At 41.4% G+C, this 23,684-nt stretch overlaps 1 protein-coding gene across 7 annotated transcripts in view; it reads left to right on the plus strand.

Moving 5' to 3' along the window:
- RAD51B (RAD51 paralog B) overlaps positions 1–23,684 on the plus strand; it is a 720,881-nt gene that overhangs the window by 649,085 nt on the left and 48,112 nt on the right. Inside the window, exon 13 of one of the 7 annotated variants that reach the window (XR_009500948.1) lies at positions 1,172–1,894. The exons of the other annotated variants lie outside the window; for them this stretch is intronic. The gene's annotated coding sequence lies outside the window, so the exon portion shown is untranslated. Of the gene's footprint in view, positions 1–1,171; positions 1,895–23,684 lie in introns of those variants that run through there. 7 annotated transcript variants of the gene reach the window in all.

The following is a 23,684-nucleotide window of genomic DNA, read 5'->3' on the forward strand; positions in this document are numbered from 1 at the left end:
ACGCTGACCTTTCCGCCCTCCCCTCTCCCCCTCCCTGATTCATCTCCAATCACCCTGGCCTCCTTGCTTCCTTCAAACACACCAGATATGTGTCCACATTGGGGCCTTTGCTGCAGCTGTTCCCTCACCTCTTCAAGTCTTCACTAAAATGTCACCTTCTCATTGAGGCTCCCCCCAATCACCTAGCTCATCTCAAGCTCTCCCCATCGCCCCTTGCACTCCCGCTCCCCTTGACCTGACTCTGCCTTTTCCCCCTTAACACTTAGCACTTTCTAACATACAACAGTCACCCCTCCAGGAGCCCTCACAGATACCGAAATCTACATATTTGCAGGTTTCTCTTCCGCAGAGAGCCGAATGTACATCATTTTGGTGTTGGTTGTATTTATTGTTTTGCTATCTCCTCACTTCTAGAATTGTCGTCTCCACGAGGGCAGGGACCCTGGCCTGTGCAGCTCACTGCTGTCTCTCCAGTGCCTCTAGGCACTTGGCCCAGAGCTGCTCTTCTTCTCCCACCTGACCCCCTCTTGGAGACATGAGCCGTTCAGGGAACCTGATCAGAGAAGGACTAGAGCTGACGTGAGCCTCAAGCGTTGCCAGGCAACAATCCAACAGGCCAAGGCTACAGGGAGGGTTAAACTCATAAGGGAGCCCCCGATAAGTTCAAGTTCAGAAGAAACGGAGCTAGAAGGAACTGTCCCCAAGCTCATGGAGCATAAGTGAGCAAGAAGTTGCCTAAATGATGGTATGACTATGAGTAAGGAGACAAAGAAGAAGGAGAAGGAGAAGGAGAGGGAAGGGAAGGAGAAGGAGGAGAACGAGAAGAAGAATCAGTAAAGACTCTTTACCCTTTTAAGATGTGGATCAATTCCTTGAGGCTCTCAGCTCTCATGTTTTGGTCTTTGGGACTCCTTCATACTCTTAAAACTTGTTGAGGACCCCCAAAAGCCTCTGTTTACGTGGCTGTATCTGTTGATAAATCCCGGGGTAGTCAGCCTCCAGGATAGCCCCCAGTGATCCTTACCTCCCAGTATTCATGGCCCTGTGTGTTGATTCAGGGCTGGTCTATGTGCAGACAGAAAATGGCAGAAGTGAGGATGTGTGATTTCAGAGGTTAGGCCTTAAAAGGGACTACAGGTTTCTACTTGGTCTCTTCCACTGTTCACTCTAGAGAAAGCCGGTCACCATATTCTGAGTTCACTGGGAGAGACCTACGCGAAGAGGAACTGAGGCCCTTCTCAGGAGCCAGCACAGCTGGCCAGGCTTGTGAGCAGCCACCTTGGAAGCAGATGTTCCAGCCCTAGTCAAGCCTTAAGGCTACAACCTCCTGAGAGACCCTGAGCCAGAACAGCCCAGGCAAGCCACTCCTGAACTCCTCATCCACAGCAACTCTGAGGGGTAACAAGTGATGATTGTGTGTGGTTTTTTTTAAATTTATTTTATTGAAGTATAGTTGATTTACAATGTTGTATTTAATTTCTGCTGTACAGCAAAGTGATTCACTTATACACATATACACATTCTTTTTCATATTCTTTTCCATTACGGTTTATCACAGGATGTTGAACATAGTTCCCTGTGCTATACAGTAGGACCTTGTTGTTTATCCATTCTATATATATATATGCTATATATAGCATTGTATCTGCTAATCCCAAACTCCCAATCCATCCCTCTCCCACCCCTCCTTCCTCTTGGGAACCATCTTCATCTGTTCTCTATGTCTGTGGGTCTGTTTCTGTTTTGTAGATAAGTTCATTTGTATCATATTTTAGATTCCACACATAAGTGATATCATGTGGCATTTGTCTTTCTCTGTCTGACTTATTTCACTTAGTATGATAATCTCTAGGTCCATCCATGTTGATGCAAATGGCAATATTTCATTCTTTTTTATGGCTGAGTAGTATTCCAGCATATATAGGTACCACATCTTCTTTATCCGTTTAGTGACTATTGTTTTAAGCCACTAGGTTTGGGAGTATTTTGCTATGCAGTGATAGATATTTAAATCATTTACCATATTAAAAATTAAAACAGAAAACTATTTAATAATTATTTGTTCATCCATTTAATATATGTTTATATGAACAAATTCACATTTATTAATTCATAAAAATTGATAACTTTGTTAATTTGTTTAAAAGTTTAAAATAACACAGTCTTACTGTAAAAACAACTGTGTTTTCCAAAACAAAAGAGAACAAACTTTAATGAGAAGAATGACAGTGTTTTACATTTTTGCAAATCTCTTTAATGTCTGGCTTAATAGAAGACAGCTGGATTCTCATATCTACTTCTGCATTCAATCAGCTGTGATAACGTTGTTTTGGTTGAAGTTTATGAAGGAAACCCAGCGTCAAATGGATACATAGCTGGAAAAGGGAGGAATATTTTTTAATAGCCTTTTTAGATAATTGTGTATATTCTTCTTTACACTATACCAGAACTCGATAAATGGTCGTTTATTAAAGGTTAGTTGCAATGTGGAATCTGAAACTGTCTCAATGAACTCTTTGTACTTAGTTAGATTAAAATCTGTTTGGTCTGTGCTGCACTGAATGGATCTTTTGCCCATGCATGATTTTGTAATACCATGCATGGTCATTTGGAAAATATTGCTTCACTAAGTTATGCGGATCTGAATTTGATCTATTTCATGATGAAAACTAAAAATTCACATTTGTTAATATCACCACTGATCTCGTCAGAAACGTCTCTAAGTATTGAGAAGGTGTTAAGCTCACTGTGACAGATACAAGTTTTCAGAAATTCTAATTTTTGCCTGAAAGCTTTTATTTTGACAACAGGCACTGTCAATTATCTCTCTTGAAGTGACAGGTTCAGCTTGTTCATTTTGGAGAAAATGTCTCCAATAACGAAGTCTGAATAACCATGGTAATTTGGTCCTTTCGAGTAAACATGGTGTTTCATGAAAGTGGCTAGTTCAGCTCACAACTTAGACACTCTCACAAATGCTTTTTCTCCAAACAACCATTGTACCTCAGGATGCACCAGAAGTGCGTTATGCTTGCTTTCCAATTTGCCACACACAATAGTCAAAAGACGTGGACTTTGGGCAAGATTTCATATAATTAATAATTTTTACTGCTTCATCTTGGACATGCTTAAGTGAAACTGGTTTCCTCTTTTTTTTTTTTTTCTGTCCTGAGACTTTGCGGCAGTGAAGAATATGACAATTTTACCCAAATGTCAACACAGTGAAGCAGGCAAATAACATCTTGGAATTATGGAAATAGTTTTGACCTTGCAGATACCTTCTTAGGGTCTCAGGGACCCCAGGGGTCCATAGAACTCACTTTGAGACCCATTGCTTTAGGGAAATGGGTGCCATTCCATCACTTCCAGCGTTTGTAGGTGAATGTGCTACATGCTAATACATGCATGTACCAGGTGTTTGTGTCAGGTTGTAATGGCCACCATTTGTTGCATAAGCTAGAAACCTTGGCTTGTTAGATACCGGCTTATTCTTGTGGATGGACTAGATGAGACAGGTTCTTTATACAAGGGAGGTTAGGGTATTTTTATGCTTCTGTTTGCCCCACTTATGAAAGGTATGTGGATGGGGGAGGAAGCTAGGTTCTGAGAAATTCCTCGGATGATCAGGGTGGTATAATTAAGGTAAACAAGGAAGCTAACGTCTGCACCCCTTCCTTTATAACACTTTTCTTCTCTCCCTTTCATCCAATGAGCAGTGAAAGCTCAGTGGACTGCAGAAGGCATCCTTTTCAGAGTAGTGGGGTCCTTCAAGCTCCAAGCCTGAAGTGGATAGAGGGCTCACTCACTCTGTCAGTACTGCGGCGATCAGGATGAGAGAAGCAGCAGGCCCGAGACGCTGCATTTGTTCAAAAGGTCACGGCATCCATGAGGATGTTTATCATCGTGGAAGAGCTGTTGGCCTTGCCTCTCCCGAAGTCCTCAGCATTCCTACAAAGTGGACTTAGAGCAAGACAGGGAGGGATGGGGTTATTTTTCAGTCTGTTTCAGTTCAGCTTTTTGCTGCAGACGTGCAGAGTAGGTTTGAACCCGCACCTGACTGGGCTCAGCTCTTTGGTGAGTGATTGTGTAGCTGTTCTGTCTGTGATCGCAGGCCCTGTCTGCGGGTGAGAAACAACGAGCAGTTGTGTCCGGAGCCCTGGGAATTGGAGACCTTTCCACATCTGTTCGCCTAGTCGGGGGCGGGAGGAAATCACCAAAACCTTCCAACACGGGGCCAGAGCCAGGGCGACAGAGGGGAAGCCTTAAGCCTCTGGTGACCCCGGGTCATATGACCACCTCATGGTCCTCCCCCAGCCCCTTTCATCCCCTCAGGTCCCCAACACTCAGCCTTTTCATCATCCCCCAGGTCAGCAGATCAGGTTTATGTGAGTCGACCAGAAAGCTTATCAAACGAAGGCAGAAGCAGGTGTTTGAGAAGCTCCTCCCCCGCTGAAAGCTGGGTTGAACAAGGTTGTCAGTGTGGCTGAGGCCAGCATCCCACACTAATTGCGATTTCTTTCCTGGAGCTCTTTCCCTCTCCCTTTCCTCTCTTTCTGCTTTGGAACCCCTAGAGGTCTCTGGGAACCAGTCACTAAAACAAACCATTCAAAGAGCTAGGGATTTAGGGAAAAACAAAACTAAACTAAGAGATATGACATCGTGGGCTGAACAGTGACCTTTCTATGCCAGAGCCCAGGAACCACCGTTCAGAGGCATCCAGAGGCTTCCATCCAGTGGCCTGCTGGAAGCAGTTCCTGTGAGCTTGTAAGGATTGATTACACATACCTTTTCCCATCTTCAAAATCAGGATGTCATGTTGGTAGCTTGAATTGACCATGATGGGGATATTTACATCACAGAAATCAACAGGCTACAATCCAGACTTTCTCCCCTCCAAGACTAGTTGTTAAACATTCACCAGCACATTTACCAGCCTTCACTGTAGAGATTGCTGTTCAAGGTATGATTCTCAGAGCAATTATATCTGAATTTCCTAGGGAGAAAAGAAGGTAGGGGTGGGGGTATTGTTATTTCAAATGCAGATTTCCTGGCCAACCTGAACTAACTGAATCAGATTCTCTGGAAGGGGAGCCTGGGGAAATGCATTTTTAGCGAGGTTATTAATAAATTCGATAAAGTTTGAGACTTCAGGCTTAGGGAGTGGGAAAGAAGAGTGGGTGTCCATCTGGCTTTTGGCATCTGGAAGGAACAGCTGGCTTCAGTCCCAGTTGGCCTGCACATGGACAGCTGTTTTCCCTCGAGATATAAACTTCATGACAGGAAAAGGAATTGGGAACTCTGGGGTCCCATCTACCCACTGACAACATGACTGGTTCTGCCTTGGATCTCAGGATGTCTCCACATTCTAACCTTGAGACTTGGACCCAAGACAACATGAGCAAATGCCCAGACATATGCATTAACATGAAGAAAGTCACACAATTCATACCATCGATAGGGTCAGTGGATGCCCTACCTACGCAGAGGAGCCCAGGCAGGGCCCACAGTCAGTTTCCGTATTAGATTGCCTAGGACAGTGTTTTTCTTCCAGATTTGTACAGGTGTTAGCAAGAGCTTTCCAGATATGACTTATAAAGCAAGGACCTTGTTTACTTTAGCCCACTGGGCCTAAAAGAGAAGGTCCTTTAAAGAAGAACGAAAAAGAGAAGAAAAGAGAAATCTTTCTTTCCTCAGATGTGAAACAGAAACTTTGTAGAGGGCCCAACTCTGCTTTTGACCTGTTTTGCATCTACCTGAGGGAATAGTTCAGATTAATTTTCTCTGAGAACTTGACTGCATTTCCTAACAGTTCTTGGAGGTAGGTATTGATGAGAAAGCAGAGACCAGACCAGGTCACATGAAAACAGAGCTGGTAAAGTGGAAGGGCTGAAGTTTGGACCCCAATTCTGATGACCAAAAAAACCAACGCATTTTCCTCCCAAGCCCAATGCAGTATTTTTTCTGCATGTGGTTGGAGCCGAGAGGTGTCCTTAATAGGCAACTGGGACGGTGACATTGGACATCTGAGCTCAAATTATTGTGATTTTCTAAACCATCAGAGTTCCTTATATCCTGATGCAAATTCAGAAACATAATCCAAAGCCACATGTAAGACTTTCAAGGTTATAAACTATTAAATTACAGACTATTAGATTATTGGCTATTAGATTATCCACTGGAATGGAAAATTGAGAGTCGACCATGTTGATGAGTATAATTTAGGCACTCCCCATATCAGGCATTTAGGTTCGAAGCAGTTTATCAAGTTCATGATCAGGGCCTACATGTTTGTTCTAACTGTTCAGAGCTTTTATTAAATATGAAACTTCATCAAGTGGGAGGGAGAAGTGGCCAAATAGCCTACTTCAGGAAAACAAGATGTGATGTCAAGTATTTTTTGCTGGATTTTATGGCCTTCTTGTGCCTAAAAACTCTCTGCCTGACCCAAGCCCTCATCTCCACTTTGAAATCACTCATCCCTTCAGCAAATATTTAGTGAGGACTTACTATGTGTCAGGCACTGGGCTGGGTGTAGGGAAGAACAGGTGGAAGATAGAACGTATCTCATGCTCATGAAGTTTACAGTCTATTGAGAGACAGATACTATACAAAAAAGTATGAAAATAAAGATATGATTATACCTTGTCCAGTAGGCAACGGAATACCCAAATCAGGAGAGCACTTGTCTGGGGAGTTGGCAACACAGAAGCAGAGTGGAGCCCTCATCAGAGGGCCCAGATGAGACAATTTAGGAATGGTGTGTAAAAGGAGAGGCGAGGTCTGAGGCCTGCACCCTGGGCTGCCCGTATGGAGCTCTCTTAGGCAGAGGAGAAGGCAGGAGTCCTGGAAGCCATTTGAAAAGAGCGGTCAGTTGCATTTAGGAGTGGTTGGCACACAAATACAGAAGTCAGAAAAGCAATTCAGGGCCCCCTGGACACGTGACTCCCACCTCCTCTTTTCCCATGAGCCAGGCAGGCTGTCTGTGGGCCAGTGAGTGGATTAAACTGGAACTCCCAGAATCTGAACAACTAGCCTTGTCCTGGGCAGTGCTTCATGACTCTATCATTTTCTCTTTCTTCCTCAGTCCCAAGCTCCTTGGCCCCTTGGAGACGCTAAGTGTGTAGATGTTAGGATGAAAGCGAGTGAACCAGTTCACAGGGATGTGTGAATGCTGTTCAACCAGCTAGTTCTCAGTGAGATATATCGTTGAACAAAGGCACAACTAAATCTCAAATCTGTGCACTTTCAGGAAACCTCGTACGTTTCAGGCAATGCCCTTGGGCAGGAAGGCATTTGGGGAGGGGGTATCACTCTGCTCCCCTCCAGCTTCCTTCCATTGTTCCTGCAGCAGTTTCGCTTCTTCCTCCATTCCTGAATCCCTAGAGTCTTGAAAAGCTCCATCATTTGCAGAGTGGATCCTTTGGCACCACGGCCATGCCCCTGACGATTACGTTAGCTAATAACAGCTAGCATTAACTGAGCACTCACCATGGTGTAGGTACTATCTCCAGGACTTTACACAAGGTGGACCTTGTTTAGATGTCACAGCAACCCTCTGAGGTTGGGTCACTGTCCTCATTCTATAGGGAAGGCATGGAGGATTTGCCATGTGAGTCAGCTGCCTGTGGACACAGAGACAGCAGGCTGAGATTTGAAATAGGGTCTTGCTTCCCAGACCACACTCAGGGAGGTGAATCTGAGACCCCGTGTTTGGGCTTGCTGTCCTAAGTGTACAAAAGTGAACCTCAGTCGGGTTCTCTGAGGCGGCTCGTACTATGCCTGGCTCAGTTTGGCCCTGTTCTGAGGTTTTACAGGAGGACAGCCCAGGCCAAGCCCATAATTTCTGATTACAAACAAAACGGGAGTTCTGTGAGGTGTCAGCTTCTGTCTCTTAAGAGAGAGGACCAAAAAACGTCTCCTGAATTTTCTAGAATGAGGTCGAGGACACAGTCTTTTCAGGCCAGACCTCTTGGGTAGAGCTTGCAGTGACTGCAGAAGAATATGGAAACTCCCTTCGGCATTTCTGAGGTGTTCAGATTCTTCTCTCTCTGGAACAAAGCCTTTGGAAGTTTCCATCATCCTCCCTCTCCTGGCTCAGAGGCCAAGCTACACTTTATAAAACAACCCAGGAGCATCTGATCTGAAGCATGTACCGGCTCGTGTGGGCAAGACAGTAATTACCTCCAATTCCAGTTAGGAAAGCTGAAACCTGCCTTTTTCATGCCTCAAACAATTATGGAAGCGCCTTTTGAAGCTCTGGATAGAATAGAAAAGCAAAACAAACCAGAGCCAATTAGAGCCTGGGATTTGAGGATGGCTTAGTTTTGTGCAGCAGGACTCAGGAGGAACTGTGGGAGAGGGTCAGGGGTCACCCCAAACCTCCAGATGCCAACCGACTTTGCCTGTGCCAAAAGGACCATTATTTTGTATTTAAAATCAAGGCTCTTCTCCCTGGCTCGGAAACAATTTGCAGGAACGGCCTCTTCATCAGCTGTGAAGACTCCCTGATTAGATAAGGCCTGGAATGCATTTGATGTTGAGCAAAACAGTTCTCTGACAGCTTTCCTTATGTGCCATTAAAATGTTTTTCCCTCAGCTCAAACTTAGTGAGAGAAACTGAATCCCCGGGGACTCTTTTGTTTTGGGGTGCATATTTGAGGAATTTATGTGGCCGTTGTGCCATTTGAGGTTTAAATTCTCCAGCCCTGAAGCTCTTCTGGACTTGGTGGTGGAATCTGGCCATCTGGAGGTAGGCTGGGTAACTACCGCAAAGCAGACTACCAGGCATGAGGTCAGAGGTCAGAGGTCAGCAAGCGGTCCTGGGGTAGTGTGGGAAGCATGAGGACTCATGCTTCTTTGTAGAACCCAAGGACCATTCTGTGGTGTTCAACACTGGGCCACAAAGTGCAGAGATGGAAGTGAAGATGGGGCATAGAGGTTTGAAGCTCGATTAGAATGGTCTTGGCCAAGATCTGTTCCTGAGAAAGATTGTCCAGGTGGCCTTTTGAATTAGTAGGATTGGGCCGACCATGAGGGCCACATGACACTGTCCTAGGAGGCTCTCCTTTTGAGTTTGGATTCGGGTAAACTGTGGGCACCAGAGAGCCCCAAGAGAACCTCCTCTGCTGTATTTGTGCCCCTATCCCAAGCTGAGAAGAGCAGCTTTCTCTTGGCCTTGGCATAGCTACTCAGCTCTCCATCTGCCTGTCATCCATCCACTTGAAATGGGCCTTGAGGCTTCCCTTTGACTATAAGAAACAGCCCTTATGGGAACAGTATTCCTGTAGAGCAATACAAAAAGGAATTTTGCTTAGGAATGTGTCTGCTGCACTCAAGATTGTGTGAATATCAGTGTTCTGGAGATATCAAAACGGCTGGCTCTCTGACTATAAGAGAAGAGGTTCACGTCTTATTAGGTCTTTTGATAATCATAACAGCCAAGATGTATCACAGCTTTACCAAGTACCATGCACTGTTTAAGGGCTTTGTGTGGTCACTCATCTACTCCTTACTCCAGCCCTGTAAGGTAGGTGCTATTATTATCCTGATGGTGCACATGAGGAAACTGAGACAAGGAGAGGTCAAGTAACCTGCCCAAGATCACACAGGGAATTAGCACTGCTCATAATGGACCAACAGAGAAAGCTACTGCCATGATCCTGGAATGGCTTCGAAGCACTGAAAAATTAAATAATAATAATAATATTAAGATGCTTAAAATTTAAAAATCCAACCTTTTCAGCCTGGGCAGACTAAAAGTGTATGCCTGGGGTAAACCCTGAGCAGGTAACCCGGTAGATGTTGGAATTAGAGGCCTCACTCATGTACACTCCTGAAGGAGCTGTGTCAAGACCAAGAAATATAAGCACATTGCAAGTACTACACTCAGTACCCTAGAAGGGAGACGGGCGAAACACGCCCACAGGCTCAAGCTGCTTTTGAAAAAAGTGTACCTAACAGATCCAAAGCACATGATTAAGAAATGTTCTGGATACATGTAAGTTCTTACGGGGAGTAGAAATATTGACCCTCTGGAGTTTGAGTTGTTTGAGTCTTCTCAAGAAGATGGGTGCTTCTGTAGCTCTTTAAGCATCATTTATGTGATTTCCCAACCTTTTCTCTGAAGTAGACCCCCGGTGAGTCTTCTCCAGCTTGCAGCAGAGACTGCCAACTGCTTAGCAGGCTCTCAGTTGGGCTGTGAATGCCCATGATCGGGGTTCTCAGCTTTTCCATTTGGGGCCTATGGTAGGCAGAATAATGGCCTCACAAAGATGTCTCGGTCCTAATCCCTGGAACCTGTGAATATGTTATATTATATGGCAAGGGAGAATTAAGGAAGCAGTTGAAATTAAGGTTGCTAGTCAGTTGACTTTAAAATAGTAGCATCCTGGGTTATACAGGTGGGCCCAATGTAATCACAGGGTACTTAAATGGGGAAGAGGGAAGGGGAAGAATCAGAGTGATGTGATATGAGAAAGATTTTGACGGGCCGTTGCTGGCTTTGAAGGTGGAAGGGGGCCACAAGCCAAGAAATGTGGCAGCCTTTTAAAGCTGGAAAAGGTAGAAAATGAATTTTCCCCTAGAAGCTCTAGAAAGGAACACTGCCCTTCCAACATCTTGATTTTAACACAGCGAGAGCTGTGTCATACTTTTGACCTCCTGAACTATAAGATAATAAATTTGTATTGCTTTAAGCCACTACATTCGTGGTAATTTGTTACAGCAGCCGTAGAAAACTAATCCAGGGCCTGGTAGACAGCTACAACGTGAAAGACAACAAACTCCTCCAGGGTCCATGAACTGGCGGTGGAAAACGCTGATGGCCACCTTAGCATTTTCCCGATGACTGTCTGGAAACTCTCACCGCGCCCCTGGCCAATTACAATCTACATGTGCGCACTCCAGCCATCAGAGTTTTCCCTGGATGGGGCCTCTTCTCAACTAGGGATGTTCCATTTCTGGGCAGTGTTGCCAGGGCTTTTCCCCAGTGTGGTCCATAAACCCTGTGGTGCTACGGTGAGCTGCGCTTCACGTGCATCCAAAATTCCAAACACTTCTGGCCAGCTCAAGGTTTGGGAGATTTTTTTCTCCCCTTCCAAATAGCCAGCCACAACTTCTCTGAGATGTAGAATATGGAATTAACATGACAGAACCTTCATATGCTAAGTGTGGGTGGACAACCTGAGCCACCCTTGGATTTGAGAAGCTATATGTTGCAAAATTTGTGATTTTCTCCAATCTTCCACTATTCCTCTCACATGAACATCCAACTCAAACTTGTGAGCTGGGTTAAGAAACTAGAATTCCTGGGATTCTGGCTCAGCCTCTTACTAGCTCTGTGGCATTAGGCGACTTATTTAAATTCATTGTGCTTCATGTCTTATCTGTAAAATGAGGGAAATACATGAGTTAATATAGGTAAAGTGCTTAGATTACTGCCTGTCACATGTTCAGTGCTATTTAAGAGTTATTTGCTGTTATTATTACTGTTTGTGCTCTGGTTGTTATTGTTATTAAATGGGTCCCAAACATCAGGGGCAAGTCATTTGGCACGTCGGGAAAACCAGCTTCTTCAGGGTTTGCCATGTATTCTACTTCCGGCAATTGAGATGAATTACCACCGCACAGAGTGTGGAAGCTCAGGTGTGTAACATCCTCTTTGAAAACTTTTCTTCTCACAAACATCTCCTTCAGGAAGCAGGCTCTGGTATGCCAGGGTCAGATGAGTAATTGTTAGGAAAGACAAAGCCCTGTGCTTAGAGTTATGCAAATGTAGTGGAGAGAGGGCATCTCAGTTGCTGACTCACACCCGCTGGCAACCCAGCCTGATTCAACCAGGTTGCTCAGAGCTCACCACTCAGAGGCTCTCAGCTCACCGTGTGGACAACCAGGAGCCCCGACATTTAGGCCTCTTGATTCTTCAACACTTAGCTCATCAGTCCCCAATAGTGGTGATGGAGAAGGGAGAAGATTGGCCAGTTTTCAGCCAGAAAGCAACCCCTGTCCACAGGACACTGCTTGCATTGGCCAGAGACCACTCACAATTAACTGCCCCTTCTGGATGTGGCAACAAGCCTGTCCTGGTGACCATGTGACCTGGGTCTGTGCAGAGGTAGCAGGCTCTTAGTGGCTACTTAGGGGCTGCTGTAGGATGCTTCAGCCTGTGACTCACCCAAGAGAGAAGTTCCTGGGCAGATAAGGGCTCAAGAGAGAAGAAAGTTACATCTGCGCAAAGCTTCAATTATAAAGCACAGTAATAACAATGACAGGCAAAAATGCTCCATGCTCTTTGGTATCATGCAGACTGAAAACAGAACCAGGATTCCTGACTTTCTCTTACCTTGATCCCCATAAAAGATGGTTGAATTACAATATTTTAGCAGTGCTAAACCCATCAGAACAGCTGTCTGAGCTAACCTGGGAACCTAGACAAGTTAGATTCTTGACCTCCAGCATACAGGAGAAGGGGAGAAAAGAAGAAAGAGAGGAGGGAAAGAACAACCTCCTTCTTCTTTCTGTTCTGGCCAATTGGAGCCCAAGAGCCAGCTGAGCTGATGTCAGACCTAGGCACCCCAACTCCCAGGAGTCCCAGGCGAGCACCAGGAGCCAGGGAGATGCCTGTGTCTCAGAGAAGCAGCGCCTGGTAAGAGAAAAACACTACGCTGCACAGTCAGACACACCCAAACGTGTGTTCTTGCTCCTCCTCTTACTGGGTGTTGTTTAGACAAGTTACATAACCTCTCTGCAAACACGAGAAACTGCCTTGTACCTGTTGGTATTAGAAGGACTGTAAATACCAAGAGCACATTGGGCGTTCAGTAGGCTAGCAGCAGATATTTTTATTATTAAATATGACAACCACTTGGGCCAAAGACCACCTAATTTATAGTCATCTAACTGGAAGAAAACTACAAGTCATCAGCTAATTTATGTTCACGTAGAAAAACGTCTAGAAGGAAACTCATGGAAGTTTTAATAAAGATTGTTTCTAGGCAATGGGATTATGAAGAGATACTTTTGTTTTCTTTATACTCTTTTGTATTTTCCAAATTTCGATAACAAATATGTATTTTTTTATTATCTGAACTTTTCAAAACATTACTGTTTAAAAAGTCATCAATCCCAGCTTCCTGGCGCCAGTCATACAATATTTGCACTAAGCCATCCAAATCCAGAGTTGTTCAACCTATTGCTAAAGCCATAGGGATAGACTCGTGTAGAGAATTCCTTCTTCTGCACCATGAACCCTGAATGGAGCTCAACCCCCAAAAGGTCTTTAGCCCATCATAACCTTGCTAAACTATTTAAGAGAAAAACTTTAGCTATTGAGAACTATGTCACCCATCACATTTCCTCTCTTTTGCCTTCAGCTGCCAAGAAGCCTTGAACAAATTTAATGCTCAATTACAGTAATGATTAACTCAGGTTTTATAATTATGTTCCCTTCCCCCTCTATGGTTCAAACTTCTCTTTTTCTTATTCATCTAACTTATTGTACACATGTCTGTTATTGTAAACTATCTCAAGAATACTTTGAAAGTTGGATATAAATCATAAAGTACAAACAAAATTAATGAAATTTTACCAGATCTGTTGTAAGAACCTATGATCAGCCTGCTAAAATTCATATTACTAAGCATCTTGATTGGTAAGTACCAGGAGGGGGGCATGAAGAGTACTAAAGAGAAAGTCTCTGAGTCCAGGTCCTATATTTAGTGGGAAGAAAATTCTGACTACAAATATGGATTTGTCTGAAACTAAATATTTACCTTTTAAAATGATTGTTTGATAATCATACTAATATGTACTGTGAGCATCTACTGGGTGCCAAACACTGTTTCAAACTTTATCCCATGAATCTTATGAGGTAGGTATTATCATTTCTAATTGATGAATGAGAAAACAGGCTCAAGCAAGTTAGAAAACTTTCCCCCAATCTCCCAGCTATTAAGTGGTGGGTCTGTGGTTAACACCCTGGTCTGTCCAACTCTAAATAATTCAGCAAATGCTTCAGCAAATGAAGCTTCAGCAAATGAAGCTAATTTTCTTTTTCTACGTGAATTAATGTTGAAATGGTAAACAAGGCTGAAGCTGTATTTGGCTGAATTTCAAATCCAGAAGCAGTACAAGAAGCTTCTGTGGAGTAAAAGGGACTAAATTGCTCCAAGCATGGTAGATGACTGGATTTAGGCTCATGGCTTAAAATTAAGCACTGAAGTAGAACTTTTTCATTAGGGAAAGGAGGTTGAAAAAAAGATGCATGTGACACTACCTAGGACTGCTTCCATGAAACTGTAAGCCTTTGGATGAAGGAGGAAGTAGTCACAGCTCAGCAGCCAGAAACCAGGATGCTTCCACTACTCAGGGAGAGATCACTAATACCAATGGCTAGGCAGATCTCAAGCCATCACTTGGTTCTGAACCAGAGACCTCTATAAAACCTCTAGGGTAGAAAAGATCAGGAGAAAGAAAGTAAAAGGACAGCCCACTCAAATTGGCATCCAAGCAAAGATATTCAACACCAGGAAAAACAGTCAACAAAATTAACATTTGTTAGATGAATTTTGTCCAAAAGAAATTAATAGAACAATCTGACAAAGACTTTAAATTAAGTGTGATTAAATATTCAAAGAGGAATAACATCTATTTTTAAAAGAAAATTGTGAAACAAAGCAGGCATAAATGAAACAAGAACAGGTAAATATAAAAAGAACCAAGCGGAAAGGTAAAATCTTTAGATAGAATAAACTCTAGACAGGACATGGATGAAGAGGGGATTAGCAAATGGGAAGGTAGTATTTAAGAAATCACCCAAAATGCAGCCTAGAGTCAGAGTTAAGGCCATGGAAGATAGATTGAGAAGCTCCAATTTATGTCTAGTAAGAGTTCCGGAAGAAACTTGAGGGGATTGTGAAGAATCAACATTTGAAAAGATATTAACTGAAAAAATGCACTTTGAATACTGAGCACGATAAATAAAAATAAATCAACATCTATATATTTTGTAGCAAAACTATAGAATCTCAAGGATTAAAAAAAAAAAACAAAACAATATTGAAAGTTACCAGAAGAAAGAGAGGTTACTTGTAAAGGAACAACAATTGCATTGATAATAGACATCTCAGTAGCAACAAAAGATTGCAGAAGACAGTGGGATGGTATCTTCAAAGATCTAAGAGAAAAAAAATTGTTAATCTAGAGTTTTATACCTAGCTAAACTGGCACTTTAAAGTGAGTTAAAAATAAAGGAATTTTTAGAAGTAAAATAAAATAAATGAAGTTTGTCAGCCTTGGATCTTCACTAAAAGTACCATTAAAGGGTGTATTATAACATGAAGAAAACTGAATCCTGAGTAGGATATACAAATCAAGAATTTATAGTGGGCACAGAAGTAAATTGACTAAAATACACTTCAACAGATTATAAAGATAACTAAACCTGGAGTTTAAAGTAAAGGTTAAAACAAAATATTAATCAAGATAATATGATGGGAGAGGGAGTGTTCATTAGATAGTTTAAATGTGCTAAGACTTTTGCCTGTTCAGAGGAGGGTAAGATACGGAAAATCTTTATGCTTTCAAACATTTGCAATTAAATGTAGATGGTAAAACTTTAAGGTGGAACTGAATAGAACTTCAATCTATAGCTTCCAAACCAACAAAGAGGAAAATATGGAATACAGAACACCTTATCAATATAAGAGAAGGCAAGAAAGGAGAAAAAAAATGAAGAAACAAAGAAGGAAGATAAATAGAATAAATAAAATGGAAGAAATAAATCAAATATAATAATAACCACAATAAGTGTAAGTGGATTAAATGTACCTACTAAAAACTAGAGATTATCAGATAAGAATTTTTAAAGTATCCAGCTATGGGCTGTTTTCAAAAGACACACCTAGGTCAAACCACACAGAAACTTAGAAATAAATAGATGGCAAATGATATACCAGGAAATACTAACCAAAAGAAAGGTGGGGTCAGAGTATCAATAACAGACAGATAGAATATAGGGCAATATATATTAAAGGAGATAAACTCATAATGATAAAAGGAACTCTACATCAAGAAGACATAATAATCATGAACCTGAATGCCTCTAAAAACATAACCTCAAAACCTTGAAATATATAAAATAAAAACTGAGAGAATTACAAATATACAATCATTGTAGGAGACTTAAATTCATTTTTACCAAGACACTTATTAAGAACTTAAAAGATATAACTACAAACTGACCCTTTACTCAAAATTCAACAATAAAGGATACATATTCTTTTTTAAGAAAACATTGAACATTTACATAAACTGACATAATAGGCCACAAAAGGGGTCTCAACAAATTTTTAAGAATTGCTAAGAATTAAATAAGAAAAAGTCAATAAAAATAGTTTAAAATATGTTTGGAAACCAGGCTCCTAAGTAACTCATATGTTAAAATAGAAACAATGAAGTCATATATCAAAGCTTGAGGACAAAGCTAAAGCAGTACTTAAGAGAGAAATTTATAATCTTAAAAATCATTAACAAAAAAATAGAGTGAATATAAGGGAGTTAAGTATTTAAATCTAGAAGCAAGGAAACCAACAGATTAAGTCCAAAAGAAGCAGAGAACAAAATAATACAGTTCAGAAATTAATGGAAAAGAAACAGAGAAGCAAACAAAAAAATGGAATCAACAAATCCAGAAGTTGATTATTTGAAATTACTAGTTAAACAGATAAAACTCGATAAGACTGCTCAAGAAACTAAGATAAAAACATAATAAATGATATTAAGGATTAAAAAGGCACCATGACTCATAACTACAGATATAGTTGTGATGAAAAAAATTAGAATAAAGTAGGATGAGCAACTTTATGAACAACTCTATAAACAACTTAATGCCAATGGATGAAATCAATAATTTTTAGAAAAATAAATTTTCAAAATTCAATCAATGATAATTAATTGGAAAATTCAAATCAGTCAGAAACCCATGAAGGAACTGAATCACTATTGAAAATCTTCCACTCAAATGACATTGGACCTAGGTGGTTTTGCAGGAATGCTTTACCAATCAAGCAAGGAACAGCTAACTTCTATATAATACAAACTATCATAGAGTGTAGAAAAAGAGGAGAAATTACCCAATTTATGAGGCTAGTATGAATTTGATATGAAGTCTAAGGCTATACAATTGTAGATTAGTCTGTTACAAATATAGATGAAAAATTCCTAAATAAAATATTACCAGAGATGATGATGGTGTGTGTGTGTGTGTATTTTAAAAATCTTCTGTTGAAATTTATCTTAAAAATTGAAGGATTACCCAACATCAGAAGCTGCTACTATAATAGGCCACTGTAATAAATTAAAATAGAACAGGTTTATGATTCTTTACAGATGTAAGGAAGTCATTAGATAGAATCCAAAGCTCCTTTGCTATAAAAACTCAGTAAATTAAGAATAGGAGGGAACTTCCTTAACTTGATAAAGAATATATAACAAATACCTTTATAAACAAAACACTCAATGGTAAAACCTAAAGTGTATTCTCATTAAAATCAGAAAAAAGGGCTTCCCTGGTGGCGCAGTGGTTAAGAATCCGCCTGCCAATGCAGGGCACACGGGTTCGAGCCCTGGTCCCGGAAGATTCCACATGCCGCGGAGCAGCTGGGCCCGTGAGCCACAATTACTGAGCCTGCGCGTCTGGAGCCTGTGCTCCGTGACAAGAGAGGCCGTGATAGAGGCCCGCGCACCGCGATGAAGAGTGGCCCCCACTTGCCCCAACTGGAGAAAGCCCTCGCACAGAAACGAAGACCCAACACAGCCATAAATAAATAAATAAATAAATAAATAAATAAATTAATTAATTTAAAAAAATCAGAAAAAAGAAGGATCATGATACCTACTATCACCCCTATTATTCAATACCATTCTGGAAATCGTACCAGTGCAATGGGAAAAGAAAGAGAAATAAGATATAAGAATTGGAAAGGGAAGAGACAAAGCTATTTTCCTTAAAGATAATAAGATTGTTTACACAGAAAATCCATAGTATAAGAAAGTTATTTTAAATAATTAGAGAGTTCACCAGGTTTGCTGAATACAACATCAATATAGAAATTGCCAGAGGCCAGTGGGGAGAGAGGGATGAATCGGCAGAGCACAGAGGATTTTTAGGGCAGTGAAACTGTTCCATATGATACTGTAACGATGGATACATGTCATTTGTCTAAACTCAAACCATTATGCATTTATACAACACCAAAGGGAACCCTAGTGCAAACAATGGGCTTTGAGGGATAAATGATGTATCGATGTGGGTTCATCAATTGTAACAAATGTACCACTCTGGCGGGAGATGTTGATGATGCCAGAGACTATGCATATATGGAGGCAGGGGAATATCTATGTACCTTCTGATCAATTTTGCTGTGAATCTAAAACTTCTCCAAAAATAAAGTCTAAAAAGTCAGCAGCATTTCATATACACTAGGAAAAACTAATTAGAATGGAGACAGAGAATAGGATGGTAGCTGGAGTAGAATGTTGTATCGGAAGGGAAGATTTTTAAAGACAAGAGATACCTGGGCACTTTGTTGCTGATGCTGATAGAATGACTTAGTAGAGTGGAAGAAACTGATAATGCAGATAAGGGAGGGGGATGACCTCAGGAACAAAGTCCTTGAGACATAAAGAGAAGATGGCCTCCAAAACCCAAGTAGAGGGTTTTGGCTTTAATAGGAAGAGGAACACTTCTGTTGTAATGAGAGGGAAGACAAATACTACACCATACTTTTGCAGATGTCACTATGGGGAGATGAGAGAGTTTCTGTCTGAGTATTTCTATTTCTCAATGAGACAAGAGTTGAGACCTTCAGCTGAAAGTAGGTGATCACTGGAGATTTGAGAGGGAGAAGAGATATGAAGAGTGATCTTGGAAAAATTAGAAGGAACTTACTAGGGAAGCAATGTAGGATTTCTGGGCAATATTGAGTACTCATCTGAGAACTGCAGTAGTCATGGATTTAAAGTGTGATCAGTCAACTCAGTATATTATTCTCTCCATTAGTTGGGTTTAATCAGCTTGGGGTTGTGCTAGACAAGTTTGGCTTGAGGAGAGAGGGGCAAAGGAGTAGAGGATATTTGTAGTATTTGTAGGCAATGTTTACAATAATGGGCCATAAAATTGATAATGGGTAAAGAGACAAACAAAGACATGAGAGAAGGTGATAAATAGAACAAAACAGAGCAAAACAAAACAAAACAAATAATAAATGAGCAGGTGAGCTTAATTGATTGGAGGAGAAATACTAGAAAAAGTTAACTGGAAAGATTAAACTGGTGGTTAGATCACATGACAAATGAAATCTACTCTTGAAAGGTTGTGATGACAAGTCTAGGCTATGGCCGTTTTAAAGTAGCTGAGGAAGGTGGAAGAACAGATCATTGGACGTGAGGGGGCCAAGGAACTCAGGATGTTAAAGTCATGAAGAATGGTGACAGAAATAGAGGTGAAAGGGAGGAGAATGCATTGGGTGTTCCAGTGTCCAATAAATGAGTGATGGGGAGGTTGTTGATGACAGCAACAAAATGCGAGAAGAGTTACAGAGTCTGAAGAATAGCTGTGGTTTGTATAGGATGAGGAGGAGAAAGGGTACGAGAGTAGCAGTGGGAGTCAAGGAAATCAACTTCTTTATCTTCAGGCTCTGGGATATGTGTACAGTGAGAGAAAAAGCATAACCCTCTTTTGAGTGCAATGGGAAAAATCACATCCTCAGGGCCAAACAGGTTTCAGTTAAGGCACCAAATGAACAGAATGTTTAAAGCAGAGGATAAGGAGTTAAAGGAGTTCTGGAAAATTTGGTGGAATAGGTGGATATTGGGTCAGATATTAATAATAGCACCAACATCATTAATTCTCTCTGCCCTCACTCCCACTCACACTAGCATGTAAACTTCATGAGGGTAGGGATCTTTGTCTATTTTGTTTACTGATGTATCCCAAGGACCAGAACAGCACCTAGAACATCATAGATGCTCAATAAGTATTTGTTGAATAAATAATGGTAGCTAATATTTGCTGAGTGCTAATGTGTCAGAGTATGCTGAGCATTTACATGTCTTGTTATTATTACCCTGTTTTACAGATCAGGGCATTGAGGCACAGAGAGGTTAAATAACTTGCCTAACTAAGATCATAGGGTTAGCAAGTGGTAAAGCTGAAGTTCAAACACACTCTAGCTGTAGTTTGGCCCTAGAGCCCCTGTCTTCTTAACCTCTAAATTACTCCACCTCCTGTGGTTGGTGGACATCCAGAAAAATATCAAGATAAGGGCCCTGATGTCATATACTCTTGTCCATCTCTCACAGTGACCCAAGCACTTTCTGCTCTCAGTTCCTGGTCCTTTTCATTTCCTTCCTCCATATCTTCACCTACCCACCCCCATCCCCCCACTTATCTCCCATCTTCATTATTCTTCCTTCCACCTGGCAAACCTTCGGCCTTTTCCACTAACTTTGTTCAAGGGCAGTCAGGTGCATCGGAACCTAGTTTCTAAGCATGTGATATTGACACATCAATCTTTCAGCGGGCCTTAGGCTCACCAGGCTGACTCACTGTCATACTGATTCCAACTACATACTCATTCTGGGAGTGCCCTTTGAAGTGCTGAGAGTCTGGTGGCCATTTTATGAACAACTTATACTATGAAGTGAAAAACTAAATGAACATTCCAGCATTTCAGGAGAACCAAGAAAGAAACTGAATATGTGTAACTGGGTAAAAGAAACCTGGGATAGTGCCACTGTTTTTGTGTTAAGCCTCTATATTGTTTTTGTGTGAAGGTCAAGGTATATGGAAAGTCTCAATAAACACCGGATAAATTGGACTGAAAGTCAGTACCCATGGTGCATTGGGTATGATAATAAATGGACACGATAACTTGTGTCCATTAAGTTTCTTTGGCTGCATGCAACAGAAACACCTCTGGCTAACATAAGCCAAAGGGAGTTTAAGAGAAGGATGTAGGGGGCCCACGGGCTTGAGGGAAGACTGGAGACCCCGTCCCAAAAACGGACAAGAAGCAATCAAGCTCTGGAATCTAGGAAGTAAGAACCACAACAAGGGTCACAAAAGTCTGGTTAGGATACTCCGCTCAGACGGGATGACATTCCTAACATTCCCATTCTCTTTGTCGCTCTGCTCAAAACTCATATTCCAGTGAGGAAGAATCTGATTGGTCTAACTTGGATCACAAATCTCATGATAATCAGCTCTATCCACAGACTGTATCCTACAGGGAAGAGATTATCCCCCCAAAGGAAAACGGTGTCGTTAGGCAGGGGAAATGGTGCTAGGCATTCTAACACAACCAACTCCCACAATTCCCAACTCCTCCATGGGTATTTAAGAAGATAAACAACCTTATCTCCTCTCTAGCTATGCTTTCAGAGTCAGTCCTGGCTTGGTCTAAATAGAAAGATATCTTTGAGTATCAGGCCAAGTATGCTTTGGCATGATTATCAATATCAAACAATATTTCTTTGGAAGGAACTCTTAAATTTACTGTCACATCAATGCTTCCTCGTATACCAAGTTACCCTTTGTACAATTTTGTCTCCCTCTGTGGTTTGAAGTTATTTTTCCCTAAGTCTTTAAAAATAAAATTCCTGACTTGTTATTGATTTAGATGTTTATGGAAATTTTTAATATTTCCTTCCTCTTTTAAATAGTCTTTTCCCTTTGCCACTTTTCCCACTGGTTTTCTTTCATTAAAAATGAGGACCCAACATTTCTAGAATAACTATCACAGGAAGAGCACATGTGCCCCTAAAAAGAGATCCTGCTTTAATGATGATTAAAAGTGGTTGCTATGTTTTGGGTAAAGAGCCATGAATCACTGAAATCCACAGAGTTTTTGGTTCAGTTTTATTTATTTCTGCAATAGCCTTTAAGATCAGTGTGATAAGAGGCTCATCCCAAAAAATTGTTGGAAAAGAGGGAGGACCCTCAATGAAAAGTACTGTCATTTCAATTCTTATTGACTTAGCCCATATCTTGGGGTAATATAGATTTTTTAATAACATTTTGAGTGAGATCTTCATATATCTGTTCCCTTTGATAAAAGTTGTCTGTGACAGTTATTATTTTCTTATCCTTTTTATTTCTCTATTTAGTTACTATTTTTAAAGTATTTTCACTGCATAATCTCATTTTATTTCTCAAATGAGTTGGTTAGAAAAGGTATTTTGTCCCCATTTGATTAACGTAGAAACTGATTCATCAAAAGATTGTGACCTACCCACAGTCACATAGCTAGTTAGTCATAAAACCAGGCCAAGAATCAAGATATCTTCACTTCTGGGCATTTGATTATTTAAGTCAGGGATCTCAAATTGATGCCAGTACTGCATTTAGATCTGATAAGGGAGGCTCCTGCCTTGAACCCCACGTTTGAAAGGGCCTCACTCTGGCCCTTGTCTAACCCCATGGACCAAAGAGATGTGACCACCCTGAGCCCATGCTCCTCCTTCTAGACCACACTCTGGGTCTCCAAGCCTATTTGGGTCTGTCCTCCCAAGGGCAAACTGCACCCTTGATGTGGGTACCACTAAGCTAGAGGGACTGTCAAGGAGTGGCCATTTGAGATACAGGGGTAGAGCCAGAACTTGGACTTGTGGGCTAGAGTGTCCATGCGGGTGTATGAGGCCCCTGGTAATGCAGGACAGAGCCAGGGGTAGGAAGATAAGGGCTGGGGACTGGGAACCAGCTCTCACTCTGCTGCCCCATTTCTGTAAGGAGTGCCGAGGTATCCCCAAACTCTGAATTCACACCTGGCTTCCAGGTCATTAGGAAGACATGTTTTTTCACTGTAAGCAGACAGAACATATTTTAACAGTTAGTGAACTTGATTTATACCTTTTCAATATTTAGACATGTGATACGTGGACCTCCATTTGTACTTTTGGCCCAGGCCCTGCAAATGTGAGGGGTGGTCTTGCTGTATGCTAACATATTTTGTTTGGCTAGCACGCTGGGTTTTTTTTTTTTTTTAACATATTGAATTAGTTTCCAACATTAGCAATTGGGAGATTTCATATAAGAATAGAGATTTCTGGTTTTTCTTTTTAACAAAACACAGAAAATCATGTCATTCAGGGCCTGCCTACCCGTATGGCAGAAAGGGGCTGAGGCTGCATGTCAACTGCCCGCTCTGGATGGGGCGGGTGTTTTCTCATTGGCCATAGTTCCCACCAGTCTCCCTTCACTCATTTTGGTGACCTCTCTGGCCCCTGGGGGCATTTGAATTTGTCACCCCTGATTCAAATCCTTTATTAGATATGTCCTTTCGAGATAAAGCCACCATACTAACACATTTTATACATTTGGGGCCTCTTCTCTCCAACTTCCCTCAAAGAAAATTGTTTTTTGTTTTTCATTAGCTAACTGTAATTCCCTAAATTTCAATATGGATAAATCCTATAATTTTAGCATCCTATTTCCTAACTTCTGAATCTTGGGGAATCATTAAAACAACAGCTAGGAATTTCAAGAGAGCAGTCTGTCTCTCGGCAGGGATCCCGCACTTTCACCAGGCTCTTCGAACTGGAAACCAAACAAAATGGATTTTCTCACTTTGACCCCAGTGAGGGAGATTTTTGATAACTGAAAAAGAGCTTTTGTTCAGGTGTGTGTC

The sequence above is a fragment of the Balaenoptera ricei genome, chromosome 2, assembly GCF_028023285.1.
Source record: "Balaenoptera ricei isolate mBalRic1 chromosome 2, mBalRic1.hap2, whole genome shotgun sequence".
NCBI classification, from domain to species: domain Eukaryota; kingdom Metazoa; phylum Chordata; class Mammalia; order Artiodactyla; family Balaenopteridae; genus Balaenoptera; species Balaenoptera ricei.